We start from the raw sequence: 17742 nt of genomic DNA, 5'->3' as shown, positions 1-17742 counted from the left end.
CAGAGGAACTCTTTCTATTGTACAGGTAGATGCACCGAGCCCAGAAAGGAAAGAGACAGTCCCCTCCCCTTAGGCCTGCTCTTTCCTGAGCCCTGGGTGTTGGGAAGGGTGGGGCAAACTGGTCCCATTTGCTGGATGAGGAAAGGAAGCACAGAGATGTCCACGTACCTGGCCAAGGTCACATAGGTGAAAGATTGAGCACAGAAGCTGGGTCTCCTGACCCCACTGGTCTTTCTCGCTGTCCAAAGTTCCTAAGGGGTCCTCAGCCCTGTCCCGCTGCTCCTCCCAACCAGCTAGGGGAGGAGAGCAGTGGCATTATAGGTTCCATAGCATACTGACCATGGAAGACCCTTAGAGAGCCAACTCACTCACTTTACAGATAGGGAAACTGAGGCCCAGAAGCCTAAAGAAAGAAAGGTTATTTTTCCCTAAGTTCCCACAGCTGGTCAATGTTGTACTGGAAATAGACCCAGATCTTCTGACACCCAGCTCAGTGCCCTTTGACTATATCTATCTGAGATTGCAGGGTTGAGTCTTTTACCAGTGCAGGAGTAATAACAACTGTTGCATTGCTATTTATTGAGCATTTACTAAGTGTCAGGCCCCATGCCAAGTAGTTTGCGTGTACAGGTATTCCCTCATTTGTTGAAAGTTCGCTTTATGCCACTTTGCTTTTATGAAAGACCTACATTAGTACCTGTTTTCTCTAATAGAAAGAAATCTAAAGGCATTTTTTGCTTTTACAAAAAAAGATGAAAAGCACAAATAGCGTTCAGTGTTTCTTTTGCAGCGAGCCAGGATAGAGGAAGCTTGTTCCCCGATCAGTGAGAATGGCCCCACCAAGCTCCTTCCCCAGGAACAATACTCAGCATCTCAGCATCAAGGCACCGAGTTTGAACTGTGTCTGTATGCATCTGTGCTTTATCTCGACTTATTTTGTGCATCTGTTAGCAAGGTGTGTCCTAAGGTAATTGTTTCTTCGCTTTATGCCATTTTGGCTTATGGAATGTTGGGGGATGGAAGACCTGTATTGCCTCAGTTCACCCTCAGACAGCCCAGTGAGGTAGGGTTGAGTGTTATCTCTATTTTGCGGATGAAGCACCTGGAGTTCAGAGAGGTGAAGTCACCTGCCTGAGGCCACCCAGCAAGTCAGTGGCCTATCTGGAAGTTCTTTTCTTCCAGCTGAGACTGCCTGGGAGGATAGTGAACCTGTGAGTGCCTCTCCCTGAACCTCTACCCCCGGGTTTTGCTTAAACAAATACCTGGCTCTTCTTCCTCCTCTGGCTTCACCATGCAAAAGAGCCTCAGCTCTCTCCTCACCCTCACCCCTAGGTGGATCCCCCCAATCAGAGACCTCAGCCAGCCCTGATGTGACACCCCCAACTTCACCCTCCTGAGGACACCGTAACCTTGTTTTAAAAAGACCCAGGTTCTCCTCCACTTGCCCTTTGACTTGTCCTTGCCTCCCTCAGTGTCCTCATGTGACTGGGTGGCTCAGACACTGGTCCAGTCGTAGCTCTGTGACCATGTGTGAGTAGAGAAGCACCACCACCCTCCGTCCACCACGTCACAGCCTCTTCCTCTCTGACAGCCCCTTATCTCTGGGAGCGGCTGTTTATTGGATCCCTCCTTCCCTCTGGCTCCCTGGGTGGGCCCCTCTCCCCTCTGGAAGTCCTCCCTTTGGGCGGCTCTCACACCCCCCCACCAGGGCCTCGTGGGGTGGGGTGCACAGACGATGGACTCATAAAGATCTTGGTGATAGCTTGGTTTTTAAATCAGGTTTATGGCTCTGTTAGAGAAAAGGTTCTGGACTCAGCTTTCTGTTGGAAGTGGTTTGCGTAAGAGAAGCTGGTGGGCACAGGGGCCAGCCTTAGGCCTACCTAGGCTGTAGCCCAAGGGCTTTGCCTGGACGCCAATCCCAGCCACGCCTCACCCTCACTCTGTGACCTTGGGCAAGGATCTCTCCCTCTCTGAGCTGTTTCTGAGGTGGAAGTGAGGATGGCAATTCCTGCCCTGCCCCATTCCAGGGGGCAAATGTGAGTCTCTCCGGTGGGTGCTTGCGTCAGGTGGCTTTACCTTCCAGACCTCTCTCCCCTCCAGGCACCTTTTCAATTCCTGCCCCTCCAGAGGCTGGGGCCGCCACCTGCTGGCACTGCCAGGGTACTACCAGAGGGCTCATTGGCTGCCTGGTCTCACACCCCTCCCTGTGGGGAGACAGGCCTGGAGGAGGGAGGCAGTTTCTCCACCCCACACACTTGCACACTGCCACTTAGGGAGCAGAGGGGACAAAATGTAATTATCCAAAGAAGCACTGTGTCTGATAGGAGATAGAGAATCCAGGGAAGGAAAGGAAAGTCACACAGTAAGTCAGTGGTCAAGCTCTGGCTGGGGCTCGGAAGTTCCGACTCCCTGTCAGGTGCATTTCTGTAGACTCAGACGGAGAGTCTTGCCCCTGTTAGCCCATTCTCCACAGTGCACCTCAGTGACCTGATCTCATTAGTCACCCGTTTAAAATGCTGGAGTGGTCCCTCCTGACCCTCAGAATAAAAGCCAGAGTCCTCTTGGGCCCCCAGGCCCTGACACCTGGCCCCTGAGTACCTCTCCAGCCTGTACCCACCATGTCCCCTCTCTGGGCTTCAACCATTCCTTTCTTTCTGTTCAAGCACACCAAGCTCTTTCTGGCCTCCATTCTTTTGCGGATGCTCTTTCCTTTACCTAGAACACTGTTCCTGTCCCAGCATTAACCTTGGGTGTCAGTAGAAATATTTCTTCCCTAGAGAAGCCTTAATCTACCTAAACAAGAATCCCCATCTACCCAGCCCATTGTTCTCTTCCTTTCATCAGACATCACAATTTGTTATTATTAATTTGTGGTTTCCTTGGTGTTTGCTTGTGAGCTCTAGCAGGGCAGGGCCCATAGTAGGTGCTCAATGAACTTCTGTTGCGTGGAGAAATGGTGCCAGGAACAGGACGGCCTGGGAGTCAGCGTCAGAGGCCTCATTCCAGACTTGCTATGTGCCTCTGAGCAGGTTCTGGCCTTCTCTGGGATCCAGTGTGTCTGTGCAGAGAGATTTGTGGCTTCTGAGGGTCCTGCCGTTCTGATAATCCTTAAGCCATCTGTGTACCACAAGGGGCACTGAGGCTGTGTTCCCTGGGGCGCTGAGGCTGAGGCCAGCTGGAGGCTGGGGACAGGCCGAGGTAGGTAGAGTCTCGAAGCCCTTATCTCCTGGGACCCTGTCAGGTCTTGGTGGCTATAGTCTGGTCCAGTAAGAGCAGTCCTAGTTATCTAGGGCAGGAATGTGGCCTAAAGGCCTGCCACTAGTCCCTCTGCCCAACTAGACAAACAGCCACTATGCTGAGTGTCCAGGAGGGGGAGGGCAATTCCCACTGTGGGCCTCTTCTGTCTCCCCAGCTGCACGTACAAGGACCTACCTGCTCAAGTGTACAGGGTGGAAGGATACTGAGCCGGGGGTCAGGAGTCCTGCTAACTTTTCTCTCTCTGCTAACCTTGGGCAAGTCCCCTCTGTTCTCTAGGCCTCAGTTTCCATTCCTGTACAATAAACTCACTCTTAGGACTCTTCGGACCATGACATCCAAGATGACCGTGCTGATGATGCCTGGGACATGTGTGCTGCTTCCTCGGCCGGAGCCTGGGAGCCTGGGTGGGGGGGCAGTGCTGGGAGCGTGGGAGAGCCAGATGTGGTGGCCGCTGGCCCTGCCTGAGTGAGAACTGAGCCAGCCTACTGGGAATTCTCCCACTCAGGCGCCCTTTCAGGACCCCTTCTCCCCTCACACCCGCCCCATTGAGAACTGTGGCTTCCGGCTCTGTCAGGCGTGGGTGGGGGTCTGGGGGGTGGTTTCGTTCAGCCTGGTTCCCTCCTCCAGGAAGAGCATGGGCCTGAGAGTCTAGACAAAAACCTCAGTTCCAGTCCTGGTCTTGCAGTCATTTTCCATCACTGGGCCTCAGTCATCCCGGCTGTACAATGAGGGGTTGGCTGAGCTTTCCTCTTGCCCTGATGGAGGACTGCTATGACAGCAGCTCCCAGAGACACCTGAGACTCCGTCACCTTTTGTGGCTCTTTTTGCTCTGCTGCATTCCTTGTATAAAATGCCTTCTGTGCATTACTTATTCACGCCTCTCAACAACTCTGTGAGGTAGGCACATGTATCCCCATTTTATAGCTGAAAACACTGAGGCCGAGAGAGCTCAGATCATGTAATTTGTCCAGGGTCCCACAGCTAGGAAGAGGCAGAGCTGCGTCGGAACTACAGACATCAGAGCTCAGCTTGAACGTGCTGCTACACAGTGGGGAGGAAGTGCTGGACCCCAAGGCACAGAGCGCCCCTCTCCCTCTGCACTATATCCCACTCTACGTCAGGCAGGACTCCCACACTCCATGCTGTGCCCACCCACTCTCAGCCCAGCCTCCTCCAAGACAGGATTGTTTGAGGCTGGACCAGGCTCCCGGCATCTGGGCAGGTGGGAGACTGCTCATGGCAACTCCTGACCATCCCAGAGCAGTGGTGCTGCACTGCCCACTGCCCACCCCTTCAAAGTGCACAGAGGAAAATGAGGTCCAGAGAAGGAGAGCTCAGCCCAGGGGCACACAGTGATGGGGTGCTGCTGGAATGAGGGAAACCCACTATTTCAATCATACACTTCCAGACACTGTACTGAGTAAGCCCTTTAAGTGCATTACATATCGCAACAGTCTTATGAATCATTCCTCGAATTATCCATTTTCCAGAGGAGGAAACTGAGGCTTAGAAGCTTAAATGACTTCCCCAAGGTCACGTAGCTTGGAACTACAGAAGCTAGGATTTGAACCCAGCTTTGTCTCTGGTTCTCAAACCTGCCCTGCCAGTCATGACCCTTTTGTCTCACCTGTCCCGCCCTCGGAGAATGCCCTGTTGTGTCCCACATGGCTCTGCATCCCCCCAGCCCCATCTCAGCTAAAGGGAGGTATAACAGCACTGGTGTCTGCCAAGGGTTAATGGTAGTAGGGCTAAGTGATTCCAGATGGGCCAGCCGGAAGACTGGGCTGGCCGGAAACTGGCGGCCGCCAGCTTCCCGGGGGAGCCACCACCAGCCGCCCCCGCCCCTCTGCTGCATCTCTGGCCCCCAGCTGTCCCCTTGCCCTGGGGCCCACCAGCCTCCTCTTCCTAGCCAGAGTCCAACTCTAAGGAGCTTGCAGACAGAGCATCCCAAGGGCCTTCCAGCACAGTGAATCCTCCCATGTGTACAGATGGGGAAACTGAGGCTCAGGGAGGACAAATACCTATCCAAGGCTACGCAACAAGTTCACAGCTGGGTCTCCTGACTCCCAGACTAGCTTTTGGAAGGACTAGGGATTGCAATGCCTCCTTGCTGCCACAGAGCTGTCTTAGTCCCAGCAGTTGGGCCAAGACTTTGGAGGTGAGTGACCAAAGCAAGTGCTAGGAAGGGACTTGTAAACACCAAACGAGTTTTGGGCACAAGAAATCCCTATATGGCCTGACCCTCTGGGTTCGGAGTCCCCGTATTCCCCTATGACCTTGCCGCTACCAAGCTGGGCCAGCCCCTCTTTTGGGAGGCTCTCATGGCCCCCACCCCTTGCTCTGGGGCCAGTCTGAGAACCGTTATCCCTATGTGGCCCAGCCTAGATGCTCTGCTGTGCAGTCTCCAGGACAAGACCAAGAAATGACTGCCAAGAGAGGTTACTGTGGTTGGCATGAAATCCCAGCTCAAGCAAACCCCCTGCCCTGTGAACAAGGCCCTGGGGGAGGCAAAGATAGAAGCAAAGAAGGGCAAAGACAGAAGGACAGAGGGCAGGATGGAAGGAGCCCTGAGAAGAGTCAGGCTCTGCTCATGTGACCTGGGACACCTTTCTGTCCCTCTCTGGGACTCAGTTTCCCATGTGTACAGTAGTGGGAGCCGGGGGTAACTCAACACTCTTAAGTCCTTTTAAAATGATGGTGCTTGGCATGTAGGGGCCAAGAATTTGTGGCTAGAGACACTTTCTGATCTGAGGATATGAGGATGGGAGGAGTGAGGGATGAGGGTCTGGCCGGGGCCCTGGAGGAGATCCTGGTGGGGAGGGAGGGCAGGAGGGTAGAAATGGAACATAACAGGTACTCGGAAATACCTGTTGAGTGACTGAATGAGAGACAGGAAAAGGGATAACCTAGGAAGAAGGCAGGATAGCAGGGCCAGTCTATACTGAAATGTAGTCCTTCCACTGTGTTGGTTCCACTGTACCACACGAGACCCGATTCTGCTCCAGTTCTGACATTGCTGAGTGAGCTTGGGAAACTCATTTCACTCCTCTGGGCTTCAATTTCCTCATCTATAAAATGGGGAAATAACCCTTTCCTGGGGTGCCAGGGGCTTTAAGATGATAGAAAGAGATCTGTCTGGAAATCTGAAGTATGCTTAGTGACCTTGGGCAAGTCTCTTTTCCTCTCTGAACCAATTCACCGCTGGGCCTTGGTTTCTTCTTCTGCGAAGTGGCTGATAATCTTGGAAGGTCTTTCCATCTCTTCTAAGTCATCTCTTCTCAAAAGTCCTCTCTGATTCCCTCCACCCTCAGTTAGCTGACCCTCTTCACTCCACTCTCAGATGCCTGCCTTCCCTCAAGTGCCTACCTGTGCACTGTCTGTCTCTCCCACCAGCCTGGGCACTTGTGAGGTCAGGGACTGTATCTTACTCACTCTGCATCCCCAACACCCAGTGCAGTGTCTGGCACATAGTAGTTGCTCAACATACTGGTCAATGAATGAATGTTGACTGAATCAACTGTATAAGGGATCAGACCTCCCCTTACAGATGGAGAAACTGAGGCACAGAGAAGGGACCTGCTCCCAGGTGCCAAGGTAAGTGGAGGCTGCTACCTGAGATGGGCATCAGGAGAGTGGGGCTGGGGCACTCTTTAATAAAAGTGACTCAGCGTCTGGCGTGGGCTGTGGAATTTCTAAACATCCCCTCACATCCTGAGAGAGCAGGCGACGGGAGGGAGCAAGCCGAGGGAAAAGAGGAAGAAAAACAAGAAACTTGGGGGGAAAGAAAGAGAGAGGGAAAAAAACTGAAATTGAAAACAGACGCACGCGTCCACCCTCCCCGCCCCACCGCCCCCCTTCTCTCAGCTGGGCCAATCAGAGGCTGCCCTGCAGCCTTTCCCCCAAAGTAGGGGGGGGGCAGGGAAGCCGGCAGTGGTGTGAGCGTTGGGGGCTGCCAGCAGCCCGCAGTCCCTGCCCGCCCCGTCTGGGACCCAGGATCACTCTCTGAGCAACTTGGAGTGGGAGAGGAGGAGGACGAGAAGGAAAGAGCTGGGGCCCCTCTGACCAGCGCTGCAGGGCAGCAGCCTGTGCGGAGCGACACAGACAGCCAGACCCAGGGCGGCCCCTCCTGGCAACCCTGCTCCTCCCGAAGGATGCCTTGGGCGTGAGGCCACTCCTCACCCCTGCAGCCCCCCACTTCCTCCCCTCTCCCAAGGCTCCGGGAACCTACCACGGTCCTTTCTGCTCTCCCACCCAGCTGTTGCCCTCATTTCGGGCCAGCAAAGACTCTCTGATAACTGGAGAGGCAGTGAGGAGGACTTCCTGGAGGGGGTGACAGCCCAGAGCCCGGGACCTTGTGCACATCAAAAAGTATCAGCAGCAAGGTAAGTGCTTGTAGAGTGGGGAACCCCAACTCCTTGTACTGTCCCCAACTCCAGCCTGTGCCTTCTTGGATAGGTCAAAAATGGAAAATATTTTTAACAAAACCAGATGGGAGGAGGCTGGAGGCTATGGGCGGGGGACATCAGCGCTGGAGGGACTAGATTTTTCCTCTCTCCTGCTCAGTCTGCGTCTGGGGAGGGTGGCCCCAGCCTCCTCAACCCTGCTGCCCCCTGCCCTCATCAAACAAACCCCAGAGGTTTCTGGGTGCTGAGTGGGGGCCTCCAAAGCACAGCAGTGCCTGTGGGGGATGGGGAGAGTAGGGAGGGGCATGAGAAGGAAATTGGGAGATGGCAAGCAGGGCACACCAGAAGGGGATCTAGCAGGGGACCGGGAACCTCAGAGCCATAACCCCTGTCCCTGGACCTAAGCCTTGTCCCTAAGAATCTGTCTGGCTCTAGGCCAGTGGCCGCCAGGCAACCTCTGGGGATTTAAATGGATTTGCAAATTTTCCAGATTCCTAAGATGTCCTTCCAAACCCCCAGCGGCTGGGAAAGTGCAAAGGCGAGGGGGCTGGCACTTGGCAGGCCATGTTCATGCAACTAGGGCTGGGGGTCTTGGACCCGGCTGGCCATCAGATCTGGGGGCCCCTCTGTGAAGAAGGGGGGGTCGGCTGCTGGGCCCTTTCTCCCGGTCCCAGGCAGCTGCTCAGGCCTCCTGGCTGTCTCCTTCCTTCTGGACACTGCCCTTTCTCCACTCTATCCTAAAACGTGAATTGGACCATGATTCTTTCTGTGACTCTCCCATGTAGAAAGCCCAACTCCTAACCGCGCTGCCACTGATTGACACTTACTGCATGCCAGGACGGTGCGGAGAGCTTTGTAAGTGTGGTTTCACGTACCGCTCACCAGCAATTCCAGAGGCAGGGACTGATTTTACGCCTGCCTTAGGGGTGGGGAAACTGAGGCTCATAGCAGCCACAAAACTGTACCACACAGGAAGGAAGTGGCAAAGCACGGGGAGGTAGTGATCTCCTTGCCCCCTCACTCCACACTTGGTGCTGTGGTCCTATTCCTTCCAGTCAGATCCCAGGATTCCCAGAAGGAATTTGCATAATCTTGTCTGTGGACTGTGCTCTTCCTCACCACTTCCACTTTCCCTCCCTATTTCACCTCCTCCAAGCAGCCTCCCAGGTTCCCCAAGTGCTCGCCATGCCCTTCGTGCTGGAGGCTTGTTGCTTGGCCCTTTCTTCCTAGTTGTGTTCTGTTTGCAAATCAGAGAATGGTCAGGCCTCTCGCTTCCCCATCTTGTGTTCTGTCCCCAATTTCCCCAGGTGGGCAATGGGGCTGAGAAAATGTGCTGGGGAAGGGAGGAGGGACCCACTGAAGACTTTCTGTTCCCAAGTGTGAGACGAGAACCCAGGCCTTCTGTCGTCCCTCAGAGGCCCTTCCAGAACATTGTGTGGTTCTTCCTGAAGGCATTTTTTTTTTTTTTTATGTCAAGCGTGTCCCTGCCTGCCTCTGTGATCCCTAAGTGCACAGAGGCCTCTAGCGTGATCTTTTGAAGTTAAGAATCCTTCCCTGCCTCCAATCTGGAGGTCCCCGAGTCCACGACACTCGCGGACAGGAGGACCATGTTGGTCATTGTCACTGAGTGCTGACCCTGTGCCAGGTGCAGAACCTGGGACCTCACATGCCTTGGAATCCCCACAGCAGCTCTTTGGAATCAGCATGATTCCCCCTGCTTTGCAGACAAAAGCTCAGAGGCTCAGAGAAGCTAAGTGACTTTCCCAGGGTCACACAGTTAGTAGAGGTGGTATTTAGGTGCCCGGTCTGCCTGGTCATAGGGGAGCGTGACTCCATTCTCCCACATAGCCTGCTCTGCCTCCAGCACGGTCCGAAGCAGAGGGTTCAGTAGCAGCCCGGACCTGCTCCTGGGTCTGCCCGACCCTGGCTCTGTCTGGAGTGGGGAAGAAGCCCATCTGGTCAGCACTCTCCCCTCACCCATGCTCAGGCAGCCCTCCCTCCTCTGTGGGAAGAAGAGTTGAGACTTGTAATTGCCCACAGATGTGGGGCAGCGGAAAGCACCGTGGATTCAGAGTCAGGAGAGCTGGCGCTTGCCCTGGCTTAATTCAAATCCACTGTGTGGCCAGCCTTAGCCCCTCACTTGTTCTTTCTGGGCTGCCTCCGCATCTGGAAGGCAGTGGGTACCGTGGGTAAACAACACCAGGTCTGAGTGTCAGTTGGCCATGAGTTAACCCCCGATTTGACTTCTGTCTGACTGTGTGACCCTGGGCTACTGCTCTGCTCCTCTGGGCATCAGCCCCCAGCTGTGAGCAGCAGGACGCTACGTGGGTCCCATGAGATAACAGGGTAGGTAAGACGCTTAGCACAGTCCCTACATTTCACAGACAGGACCTGATACCATTGGCTAAGAGAGGGCCGCTGCTCTCCTGCCTCCTGCCTCCTGCACAGGACAACTTGGCTGTGAAATTGGTCTGCAACCCATAAAGGACTATGCCCATGGAAGGGGCCTGGCAAACGTGTGTATTCTAAAGCCTCACTTCCATCCTCCAGGTACAGTGGGCTGAAGGAGGGGATTTTGCTCAGCCTGTTGAGTGTGGTGAGGAGGAAGGGAGGATTGAGAAGGTCCCCAAACATCCCTGAAATGCACCTCCTGCCTACCCCATTTTTTGCACACGGTTCAGAACCCTGTGGGTAGTGGACCCTTGGAATGGAGAGAGATCTCCCTCCACTGTTTTCCACAGCCACCCCCCCCCCCCACTCCCGCCCCATCATGCCTCCCCAGGGTCAGAGCTGGTAGCGCCTCAGCTGGAAAGCAGTGTGTGCAGGATGATATAACAGGGACCAGCCCTTTCTGAACACTTCCACTGTGCTTTACGTCCATTACTGCGAAGTTCACTGCTGCATTCCTGTATTCCTCAGCACTTAGAACAGGCCTGGCACTCAGTAAGTGCTTAAATATTTGCTGAACTATTTTCATCATCGCAATAACCTCCAGCAGTAGATATAAACTCTCTGTTTTAAAGCTGAGGAAATGTCCAGAGAGGTTAAGTCAGTTGCCCAAAGTCCCACAGCTAGGAAGTGGTGGAGCCAGAACTTGCACCTGGGTGTTTCTGACTCCAGCGCCCTGAGGAGAGGCTGGGTGGGGCCCGAGCCTCCCCTGGGGATCCAGCATAAGCTCTGAGAATGTGCCTCAGCTATGGGGTCCCCTCAGCATTCCAGAGGCGATCATCAGACCCTGGAGCCCATCCTGTGTGCCTGTGGGCGAGTTAGTCCCTCTCTGGGCCTCAGTTTTCCCATCAGTAAACCAAGGAGGTTGAACGAAATGATCTCTGAGCTCCTTCCAGCCCTAAAACAATTCCAGGATTCCATTCCATACCAGCCCAGATTGGCAGCCGCACAAGCCCTTTTGTGTACTCAGGGATCATGCATATTTAACTTCACAGTGAAAGGATTTTTTTTTCTTACGCTTTTTCTACACACTACAGAAAGCAGTCAAGATCGATGACTACTAATGGAAACCCGTTGCCTGCAATAACGAGGAGGAACTCTGACAATTACAGCAGCCTGTTAATGCTCCCAGTTTCTCAGGGAGCACCGAGGGCATGTTCCCAGAGCCCATATGCCCGTTTTCCTGTGATACTGAGGAAGAAGGGTTGGGAGCTATGCTGTTAGGGGGTGTGTGTGGATGCTGTGGTTCTTTAGGTCCCTTCCAATGCTGCTATTTACTCTTAATGCCTCATATACTCTTACTTCAAGAGAAAGCTAGGCTGTCGCCATGGTAGACGGATGAAAGATGGGGTCCAGAGGGGAGGGAATGGATGCAGAGACCAACCTCTGGTAGGAGGGGAGACGGAATTCACACACTTGTTGCTGCCAGTATAGAAGCCTACTTCAAACCCCTCCCAAGAGTGCTGGCCCAGAGCACTCAGGCAAAAGGCCCTTGCCCCAGGACACCCCTTTCCCAGATGCTTTCCGGGCACTCCACCCCCAGACTAGTGCAGGAGGTTGAAAATCAAAGTGTATTGCTTTAGCTGCATTAATACCCTCTCTTCTCCTCACTTCGGATCAGGGCTATTTGATGTCTCAGGTGCCCGAAACCTTTCATCTGCCAGAGGTACCAGCTTCTCCGCCCTATGATGGAAAGTGTTTTCCCTTGAGAGGTGGGGGCAGCAGAGCCAGGGGTCAGACAGTTCCTGAAGGTCAGAGATGAAAGGACTTTTGGGGCCACCCAGTTCAACTTCCTTAATGTATGGATGGGAAACTGAGGCCCAGAGAGGGAGAGGATGTAGCTCAGGGGGTACAGATCACTAGTGATAGCACTGAGCCCAGGACCCCACTGTAGGCCTGACCTTTCCTCTATGCCACTGCATGTGCTGGCTCTTCACCACCTACCTTTGTCTTCCAGGGCTCAGCTCTCCCTGAGGTGAGGTCACAGGGCAGAGTTTGGGCTGAAGAGGAGAGATGCCATCCTGACAAGGGGTGGGAACCCTCCTGGGTAGTTTTGTGGACCACGGAGCCATTGGTCACCTTGCTTCTCCATTCTGGCCATAATTTCCTTTTATGTGAAGTGGGGGTGAGGTGTGGGAACAGCTCAGTGACCCCAGAGGCTCCATCCAACTCTGCCATTAGCCCCTGAGAGCCCCTGCCAGGCACAGAGAGATGGATAAATAGATTGGTGGATGGATGGATGTTCTCCCCTTTAGTCCAGGGAGCAGGGGTGATTTCATGAGCATCCAACCTGTGCAGTCACAGAGGACCCCATGCTTAAAATCCTTAATAATTTTTTTTAACAAGTGGCCCTGCATTTTCATTTCACACTTGGCCCCACAAATTATATAGCGGGCCCTACCAGGAAGTTCAGGCTGGGTTTGAGATTATTTTATCCCTGAAACTGGTCTCACTGCCTCCACTGTACTCATTCTAATCCATGGCCTCCCACACAATGCCAGTTTACTCCTGTCACTCTCCTTAGTGGAGGCCCCCCCCACCCCATACTGCTTGTAGTTGTGCCATTATTGCTGTCCAGCCAGCAGCTAGCCCCCACCCTCCCAAGCAAATCCCCCAAAATTGGCTTCCTGGTACCTCCCAGGCAAGCCCAAATCCTTATTCAGCACCCCCAATCTTTCCCCAAATGACCGTTGCCCTCCTTCCCTGCCCAGCACCTACCTCTTTGCTGAAGAGTCCCAATTTCTAGCCTAACAGTTCTCTCTCTGCCCTTTCTGCCAGATGCTTTGATATCTCCCACTTCTCTAACTGCTCACACAGAGCCCCTATGGAATACCTTTCCCTGGCATCATCTGCCAAAGAACCCAACTAAACCTGAAGGCCTAGCTCAAGGCCACCCCCTCCCCACTGGACTAATCACAGAATCATAATAGTTATTCTTTACTGAGCCCCTATTATGTATCACGTGCATTTTATCATCATCTCTAACCTTCACAACAATGGGAAAGGGGATCTCTTATGCCATTTTCCAGGAAATTGGGACTCAGGGAAGTTAAACTCAGAGGTTACACAGTTATGAGGGAGTAGGATGGATAGCTGGACCTGGATTAAGTGGCTTCAAGCTGCCCCTGACCTGGCCGGGATCCCATGCACTCTTAGTGAGACGAGCACGGCTCTCCTCAGGTGGCACTGCCATCATTAGGAAAGGAAGGCACCCATTCTGGAGCCGCACACAAGTTGGCAGCTTTGAAAAAGAGAGTTTGGGAGAAGAAGAATTATTACTGACAGCCCAGAGTTTTTCTAAACATACTTTTAATTGATGAGCCCATTACATCCTTTTAGTGTGCCTGAGGCCGTCAGGGTTCCATTTGTCTGTTCTGCTCTCTCACTAGCCTGTCCCATAACCTCCCTGGAAGAAAAGGGTGACCATCACCTACACATCCCAGTTCCCCAACTTAGTGACTTCTGAGTAATTAGGGGGCAGCAGAGGCCCCAAGCCTGAGGACCAGAAGAGCTGACCCTACACAGCCATTTGAGCTCTCATGCTGTGTAAGCATCTATTGGGCACCTATTCTAAGCCTAATCCCTTATTAGGAATTTAGAGACATCCCCCAAAATTGTTAGGCATGTTTTCTCATTTGTGGGAAATCAAATTAAGGGCCTAGGACAAAGGTACAGGAAAGAGCTTGTTGCCAGACGGTGGACTGGGGGTCATTGGACTTGGTTTCTGGCTGGGTGGGCCTCTAAAATCCCTGAATATGCTAGGACACCCTGCCCCCACCCCAGCTGAGCCTGCTAATAACACCAATCACCTTTGGGCAAGGCCTTTCCTGTCATTTCATTTATCATGTGCATCTCTTTGCTGACAAGCCTAGCCTAGCAGGGTCTTGGCTGTACACTCAGGGCCAAGTGAGTAAGCGAGTGAATGAGTTACTCTCCCGTGAGTGAATGAAAACTAATAACGTGACCACTGACTTTGCAGAGGGCTGTGTGCCAGGCCCTACTCTAAGCATTTTACTTGTATTAACTCACGTGAAGGCCTTGATGAGCCCCGACTTACAGATGGGAAAACCAAGGCACAGAGAGTCTGAGTAACAGTAAATGGGAGAATTGGGGGTGAATGACTAAAGAGCGAGGTGCAGGAGCAGATGCTGAGAAAGCAAGAGGGAAATGAAACACGGGAGCTTTCTCTCCTCCAGCTCTGCTGCCCAGGAGGGCTCTGAGGGGAATCTCAATGCTCCATAATTGGCACCAATTAATAGCTAGCTACCCCGGCCCGGTTTGCAGGCTCTGGGCTGGTGGGGGGAGGCGGTGTGCTGGTGGGTCAGTACCAACGGCCCTAGGCCTGCCTGCCCCTGCCCACTTGGCTCTGAGAATCCATTCTATTTGCAGCCCCCACCCCGGCCCAGGGCTGATGTGGGGCTGGCAGCAGCCCGGGGAACAGAAGGTTTGCTTGTCTGCGCCTGCTGCACCCCCCCTCCCCAGCCTCAGCCTGGGACCCCTCTCAGGGGCTCCTTTGGCTGCCAGGGCCTGGCGCTCTCCGTTGCCATGGCATCGCCGGAGATGAGGCTCTGGGGGGTGGGGTGTGAGGCAGGGCAGTAGAGGGATGGTGGAGGCCTGGAACTCTGTAGCTGCAGAGGCCCAGGCCCTCTGTGAACAGTGGAAGGGGTTGTTGGGGCCCCAGCTGGGGGAAGGCCTGGCCCCTGAGCACAGCAGGCCTGTGGCAGAGCTGGCCACACACTTAGCCCGACTCTCTGGATACTCCATCTCAGAGGCCCTTGGGACAGGCCTCAAGGTAGGCCAGAGCCTCTGCTTGGGCACTGCCCCTGTCAGACTCCTCTCCTCAACCTATGTGCTAATCCTCAGCCTCTGCAGTGAAGTTACAGAAAGCTTCTGAGTTAGATTCCTAACTTGATTTTCAAATTCCTGGGTGACCTGGGACAGGCCCCTTGGTCAGTCTGCACCACAGTGAGGAGAGGGAGAAGACTCTGACCTCTGAGGATCCTTCCATCCCGGAGAGCCTGGATTCTGTATGGACCCCATTAGGGTGAATCCACGTGGGAGTTTTTCTCTGTGAACAGACCTGCTTCTGGGCAGGAGACAAACAGTCTAGCATAGTGGTTAAGAATACACCTTTGGAGTGAGACAGGCCAGAGTTCGCATCCCAACTCCATTGCTTATTGGCTGTGTGACCTTGGGTAAGTCACCAAGCCTCTCTGAGACTCAGTTTCTTCCTCTGTGAAATGGGAATAATGATTGTGCCTACCTCACAGGACTGTTGTGAAAAATAAAACAAAACCCCTTAGTTTGCAGAGTGCCTAGTTCCAAATTAGTAGGGGCTTTTATTTGTCTGATTGTGGGCCATTAGTATAATGAATGAGAAGAAAGATGTCCTGGATTGGGGATGAAGGGGAGTGCAGTTGGTAGAAAGAAGCAGGGCCAATGAGTAGAGCATAAAATGAAACAGATGACACTCAATGTAATAAAAATTTTCAAATAGCCTAATCTCTGAGGATCCTGAGCTGGCCAAGAATGGAATGGGCTGCAGGTGATGTAGTGAAATGTCTGTCATGGGAGGTGTACAGTTGTAGGCTGGACAACCCCTTTGTTTGCAGAGAGGGTGGGGGAGATGTGAATAAAGAGCATCTCCCTAAGATCATAGGACTCTGTGAAAGATGGTGTGACTGGCTCCCCCCTAGTTCTGACAGCTTCAGGGTCACCCAACTAAAAGGAAAGAGAGCATCACCTGAAAGGAGAAGTCAGGAAACAGGGTGAAAGAACAAGGCTGGAGATTAGTGTATTGAGCTTGTAATGTGTGCCAGGCACCAGCTTATCATCTTTGCCTCCTGCCTTACAGAGGCTGTCACCTGGGCGTTAAGCCTGTGTGCTCTGGGGTCAGTCTGCCCAGGATTGAGCACTGGCTCTATCACTGGGAAACTCCATAACCTTGGGCAAATGATTTAACCTCTCTGTGCCCCACTTTCCTCATCTGTAAAACGGAGAAGCAACACTGCCTTCACGAATTGCTGAGATCATTCACATAAAGGGCTTAGCCCAGGCTGTGGGTGATATAAATTCAATCACAGGCAGCTATTATTATTCGTGTGGTTAGTTTTAATGCCTTCTAAGTCCTTGTTCTTTTTTGAAAGGGCTGTGGAGGGCCCAGATGGGACCCAGAGGACTCTGGCCTAGGGATCCACTGGGCCTGGGCAAAGCCAGGCCATATGGCCTGGAGGGTGATGGTGGGGACGAGCAGGGAGGCCAGCGAGGCGCCTAAGGAGGCAGGAAGTGCTTGCTCGGCCGGCGGCTGAACAGGGGCATGCAGCTGGCCTCCCTCCCTCACTGCCGTCTTCTCAGGCTGGTTCCCAGCCTCTGTGGGGACCCAGGCCCCCTCCTCTGGGCCCCCAGCGGCCGTGAGGCACACACTGAGTGCTTTCCCACGAACTGTTCCAAGTAGCTGGGCTTGTAAGTCTCCCCTACCCCCAAGCAATCACACTCTGGCGGGTGAGGGGGTGTGCGGCAAGAGAGGGGGCTCACGCTGGGGGGATCAGTCCGTTTTTATCAACCTGGCTCCAATCCAGACAGATGTTTCATTTTATTTTGAACTTCCAAAAAATAGGTCATGTCTTTCCATTGTGTCCCTGGGGAGGCCTCCTGGGGAGAGGAGCACAGAGTGAGTGACGAATGTAGGGGCCTCATCTGGGCCCTGGGGAACTGGGAGGGCAGCGACCTTCCTCCCGCAGTCATGATGAGCTGTCTGCAGGGCCAGAGCAGGAAGGTTCGTAAAGGCTGGGCTAAGGGGCCCACCTCTACGGTAGCCCGCCGTTATCTGAGGGGGACGAGCTCCAAGCGTTCAAGTGGATGCCTGAAACTGCGGATCATACTGAACCCTACACACCCTGTCTTTTCCTACACGTACATACCTACGATAAAGTCTAATGTGTCAGTTAGGCACAGTAAGAGATGAGCAACGAGCAGTAAACGTAAACTAGAACTATAACAATGTGCTGTAATAGAAGTTCTCTCTCTCTGCTAACTGATCTGATAACTGAGACATCTACTAAGTGACTAATGGACAGGTAAAGGGACGGGGTGGGACGCAGGGGGACTGTGCAAAATTTCATCACACTACTCAGAACGGCGCATAATTTAAAACTTAGGAATTGTTTATTTTTGGGATTTTCCAGTTAATATTTTCGGACTGTGGGTAACAAACCATGGAAAGCAAGACGATGACTAAGGGGGACTACTGAACCCAGGAATGAGAGCGAGCCATGGAGGTGCCAGGGAAGGGCATGGCCGGATAGGTACTTCAGAAAGGTTGGGGTGTGAGAACAGGTGGGAGGGGACAGACGAGAGGTGAGGAGACAGGAGGAGGTGGTGAGTGGGGCAGCCAGAGGAACCAAGCTTGTGCTGGAGGGGCAGGGGTCGGGGGATCAGAATGATGGTCCGCGGAACTAGCACTGTCCTAGTCGCTTGGATTTCCAGAACAGTCAGAGCCCGTGCCAGGCCCCCACAGAGTCATCCTTTGCTACTTCGTTTGGGGGACCTGCAGATGCCTGGAAAAGATGAAGGGCCTGTGGATCTAGAAGCACATGGCAGAGAGTCAGGCCTGGGAGATCAAGCTGCCTCACTG

The 17742-nt window shown here is 53.5% G+C and overlaps 1 protein-coding gene across 3 annotated transcripts in view; it reads left to right on the top strand.

The window, feature by feature from the left end:
- Window positions 1-7187: 7187 nt before the first annotated feature.
- PDGFRB (platelet derived growth factor receptor beta) overlaps window positions 7188-17742 on the top strand; it is a 36182-nt gene continuing 25627 nt past the window's right edge. The window contains exons 1-2 of one of the 3 annotated variants that reach the window (XM_019734376.2): window positions 7188-7640; window positions 10046-10211. The gene's annotated coding sequence lies outside the window, so the exon portion shown is untranslated. The remainder of the gene's footprint in view (window positions 7641-10045; window positions 10212-17742) is intronic. The other 2 variants (XM_019734377.2, XM_019734375.2) reach the window with 2 other exon arrangements.

Source organism: Rhinolophus sinicus, linkage group LG10 (assembly GCF_036562045.2).
Source record: "Rhinolophus sinicus isolate RSC01 linkage group LG10, ASM3656204v1, whole genome shotgun sequence".
Taxonomy (NCBI): domain Eukaryota; kingdom Metazoa; phylum Chordata; class Mammalia; order Chiroptera; family Rhinolophidae; genus Rhinolophus; species Rhinolophus sinicus.
This window is presented reverse-complemented; position numbering and strand designations above follow the sequence as displayed.